This window comes from Martes martes, assembly GCF_963455335.1.
Source record: "Martes martes genome assembly, chromosome: 2".
Classification (NCBI taxonomy): Eukaryota; Metazoa; Chordata; class Mammalia; order Carnivora; family Mustelidae; genus Martes; species Martes martes.
Genome location: NC_137889.1, coordinates 199,369,334 through 199,374,567, shown reverse-complemented (window position 1 = coordinate 199,374,567; position 5,234 = coordinate 199,369,334).

Genomic DNA, 5,234 nt, shown 5'->3' with positions numbered 1-5,234 from the left:
GAGTCCAGAGCTAGATGGCCTCCCAGAGGAATTCTCCCAACATTTAAAGAAGAATTAAATTTTTAGAAAAAAATTAGAAAATTAGAAAAAAAAAATTAGAAAAAAATTTTTTTCTAAAGACTTTATTTATTCTCATGAGAGAGAGTGAGTGTGATCTGGGGGGGAGAGGGGCAGAGGGAGAAGCGACTCCCCACAGAGTGGGGAGCCTGATGCAGGACTTGATCCCAGGACCCTAAGACCATGACTTGAGCCAAAGGCAGACACTTACTGGACTGAGCCACCCAGGCACCCAACACCTATTCTTCTGAAGCTGTTTCAAAAAATCAAAATGGAAGGAAAACTTGCAGACCCTTTCTATGAGACCAGCATTACCTTGATCTCCAAACTAGACAAAGACCCCACCAAAAAGGAGAATTGCAGACCAATATCCCTGATGAACACAGAGGCAAAAATTCTCACCAAACTACTAGCCAATAAGATTGTGCAGTACATTAAAAGGCTTATACACCACAACCACGTGGGATTTACTCCAGGGCTGCAAGGTTGGTTCAACATCTGCAAATCAATCAGTGTGATACAATACATAAATAAGAGAAAGGACAAGAACCATGTGATACTCTCAATAGATGCAGAAAAAACATTTGACAAAGTACAGCAGCCTTTCTTGATCAACTCTTCACAGTGTAGGGATAGAGGGCACATACCTCAATATCATCAAAACCATCTATGAAAAACCCACAGCGAATATCATTCTCAATGGGGAAAAACTGAGAGCTTTTCCCCTAGGGTCAGGAACACAACAGGGATGTCCACTATCACCACTGCTGTTCAACATAGTACTAGAAGTCCTAGCCTTGGCAATCAGACAACAAAAAGAATAAAAGGCATCTGAATTGGCAAAGAAGAAGTCAAACTCACTCCTTGCAGATGACATGATACTCTATGTGGAAAACAAAAGACTCCACCTCCAGATTGATAGAACTCATACAGCAATTCAGCAAAGTGGCAGGATAAAATACCAATGCACGGAAATCAGTTGCATTTCTATACACCAACAGTATAGACAGAAGAAAAAGAAATTAAGGAGTCAATCCTATTTATTTATTTTAAAGATTTTATTTATTTATCTGCCAGAGTGAGAGAGAGAGAAAGAGAGAGAATACAAGCAGGAGGAGCAGCAGGCAGAGGGAGAGGGAGAAGTAGGCTCCCCACCGAGCAAGGGAGCCCAATGCAGGACTCAGTACCAGGACCCCAGGAAAATGATCTGAGCAGAAGGCAGATGCTTAATTGACTGAGCCACTCAGGCATCCCAGGAGTCGATCCCATTTACAATTGCTCCCAAACCATAAGATACCTAGGAATAAACCTAACCAAAGAGACAAAGAATCTGTACTCAGAAAACTATAAGGTACTCATGAAAGCAACTGAGGAAGCACAAATAAATGGAAAAACGTTCCATGCTCGTGGATTGGAAGACCAAATATTGTGAAAATGTCTACACCTTCAATGCAATCCCTCCCTATCAAAATGCCATTGACATTTTTCACAGAACTGGAGCAAATAATCCTAAAATTTGGATGGAACCAGAAAAGACCCTGAATAGCCAAAGGAATGTTGAAAAAGGAAACCAAAGTCGGTGGCATCAAAACGCCAGACGTCAAGCTCTATTACAAAGCTGAAGTCATCGAAACAGTATGGTACTGGCACAAAAACAGACACATAGATCACTGGAACAGAGTAGAAAGCCCAGAAATGAACCTTCAACTCTATGCTCAACTAATCTTCGACAAAGCAGGGAGGAATATCCAATGGAAAAAAGACAGTTTCTTCAACAAATAGTGTTGGGAAAACTAGACAGCCACATGCAAAAGGATGAAACTGAGTGGTTTTCTTACACCACACACAAAAATAGACTAAAAATGGATGAAAGACCTCAATGTGAGACAGGAATCCATCAAAATCCTAGAGAAGAACTTGGCAGCAACCTCTTCAGCCTCGGCTGCAGCACCTTCTTTCTAGACACATCTCCAAGGGCAAGAGAAACAAAGGCAAAAATGAACTATTGGGACTTCATCAAGATCAAAGCTTTTGCACAAAGGAAACAGTTGACGAAACCAAAAGACAACCGACAGAATGGGAGAAGATATTTGCAAATGACATAGCAGATAAAGGGCTAGTATCCAAAATTTATAAAGAACTTATCACACTCAACACCCAAAGAACAAACAATCCAGTCAAGAAATGGGCAGAGGGCATGAACAGACATTTCTGCAAAGACATCCGGATGGCCAACAGACACATGAAAAAGTGCTTAACGTTACTTGGCATCAGAGAAATATAAATCAAAACCACAGTGAGATACCACCTCACACCAGTCAGAATGGCTAAAATTAACCAGTCAGGAAAAGACAGACGTTGGCGAGGATGCAGAGAAAGGGGAACCCTCCTACACTGTTGATGGGAATGCAAGCTGGTGCAGCCACTCTGGAAAACAGTAGGAGGTTCCTCAAAAAGTTGAAAATAGAACTAGCCTATGACCCAGCAATTGTACTACTGGGTATTTACCCTAAAGATACAAATGTAGTGATCTGAAGGGGCATGTGCACCCGAATGTTCATAGCAGCAATGTCTACAATAGCCAAACTATGGAAAGAGCCCAAATGTCCACTGACAGATGAATGGTTAAAGATGATGTGGTATGTATATACAGTGGAATATTATGCAGCCATCACAAAATTGAAATCTTTCCATTTGCAATGATGTGGGTGGAGCTAGAGGGTATTAAGCTAAGTGAAGTAAGTCAATCAGAGAAAGACAATTATCATATGAAGAATCAGGCAGAGGCTCATAGGAGAAGAGAGGAAAAAGAAACCAGAGGGAAACAAAGCATAAAAGACTCTAAATCATAGGAAAGAAATTGAGGGTTGCAGGAGGGGCAGGGGATGGAAGGGATGGGGTGGCCGGGTGATGGACACTGGGGAGGGTATGTATTGTGGTGAGCACTAGGTATTATATAAGACTGATGAGTCACAGACCTGTACCCCTGAAACAAATAATACATTATATGTTAATTAACTGAATTTAAATTTAAAAATTTTAAAGTGTTACCAAAACAGAAAAAAAATGAAAAAAACTGAGCAAAATGAGATACAAGCTATAAAAACATTATATTCCGTGTTTCTGACACAGTATTTACCTTCATGCATTCTCCACCAAAGTGTTTTTTAAACTCTAGGTTGTGATCCATAGGTGAACCATGAAATCAACGTATACCATCTCTGAAACCTGCCCAGCACAGAAGCAGCAGAAAGGAGAGGGTTAATAGTTTCTGTAATTTCAGTTCTCCCTTTTAATGTTTGTTTTAAATTGTCCTATAACATGTATAACCTCTTAATACTAGAATAATATAATAGAGAAATTTATGTGATCAGCTTAATTGTGAACCTTGACAGTTTAGCCACAATATTGATTTGTTCATCCAATACATTTTATCATAGTTGTCGTACAGATCTTTTATTTTTATCTTTTTTTTTTAAGATTTTGTTCATTTATTTGACAGAGAGAGAGAGAGAGAGATCACAAGTAGAGAGGCAGGCAGAGAGAGAGGGGGAAGCAGGCTCCCTGCTGAGCAGAGAGCCTGATGTGGGGCTCGATCCCAGAACCCTGAGATCATGACCTGAGCCGAACGCAGAGGCTTAACCCACTGAGCCACCCAGGCGCCCCTATTTTTATCTTTTTAATATCAACCTTAAAGTGACAGAAAGTCGCTTTATTTACTTAAATGCAAATGCACCTCTTTTTTAAAGTATTTTTTAAAAGATTTTATTTATCAGAGAGAGACAGCGAGAGCGGGAATACAAGCAGGGGGAGTGGGAGAGGGAGGGGCAGGCTTCCCGCCCAGAGCAGAGAGCGGCTGTGGGGCTGGATCCTAGGACTCTGGGATCATGACTTGAGCGGAAGGCGCACACTTAACCTACTGAGCCACCCAGGCGCCCCCAAATACGCCTCTTTAAACTCGACTCATCTGTTTACTCTTTATTGATTCTCATGATGCACCTGTGGCTTCAGCACAGAGGTGCGGTTGCAAATGAGCAAATTAAAACCAGGGTCTTTGTTTAGATTTTATGCCAAACCAGGAAAGAGTGGAAGCAGAGGCTTGAAGCTGTAGCCCAGCGACATCCAGGCCATAAACATGGAGTTGGGGGGTCAGAGGTACCAGTGGTGTATTCTGTTTGATGGGGGGAGAGGGGAAATTAGAAATAAACCTGGAAAAAGTGAACTTTCCAAATGTCCTCTACACATTTACTCTAGTTACACAAGCCCCTGTTAACCATTAAGAACCCCCAGCCTCGCACATTGGGGAGGGCGTGTGCTATGATGAGTGCTGTGAAATGTGTAAACCTGGCGATTCACAGACCTGTACCCCTGGGGATAAAAATACATTATATGTTTATTAAAAAAAAAAAAAAAAGTCCAGCGTCGCTGAGTCCGGTGACTTTCCTTAGGCAAGTTTTCTGTCTCCCAGATGCGGGGAACGGAGAGGGGAAGTTCACGATCATGAGGGTGGTGTTTGGGTTGCGACAGCCTGGCGTGGGGGCCAGCACGCAGGCCACCAGCGGTGCGACATCCAGCGAATTATTTAGCCTCTCCAAGCCTCACGTCGCTGTCGGGAAAACGGGGATGAGTTAGCAGAACCTGCCTTTGGCTCGGTTTGACGGTTAAACGAGAGCGTCCGCAAAAACATCTGCACATAAATGTCAACTGACTCTTACGCTTTTTTCCTTTTTAACTGAAAAGACGTGGGAGTGTTAAAATAATTCTCCTTGTAAAACCCAGATAAACTTTTGAAGGACTTAAATATAAGGAACGAGGCGGGGAGGGGGGGACAGATCCTCCCGACGACAGTAGGTTTCCCGCTACCTCTTCGCTACGGAAAATCATCTTCCCGCCCCTCGGGGCCGCGGCTTACAGCGTCCGCGCCCGGGGCAGGGATGGGCGGGGAGCAGTGCGGGGAGCCCGCAGCGGCCCCCGCAGCGTCCAGCGTCCCCGGGACTCGCGGCAGCGGCCCCGGCGGGGGGGACGCGCCCGGAAGCGCCGGTGCGGGGCGACGCTCGCCGCGGTCCTGCGGTTTGCGGTCGGGAGACAGCGGGCGGGTCCGGTCGCGCCGCAGGCCCCGCCTCCAGCGCTCGGGGCTCCGCCTCCGCCAGCCCTTTCCCGGGCTCCGGGCCGCGCGG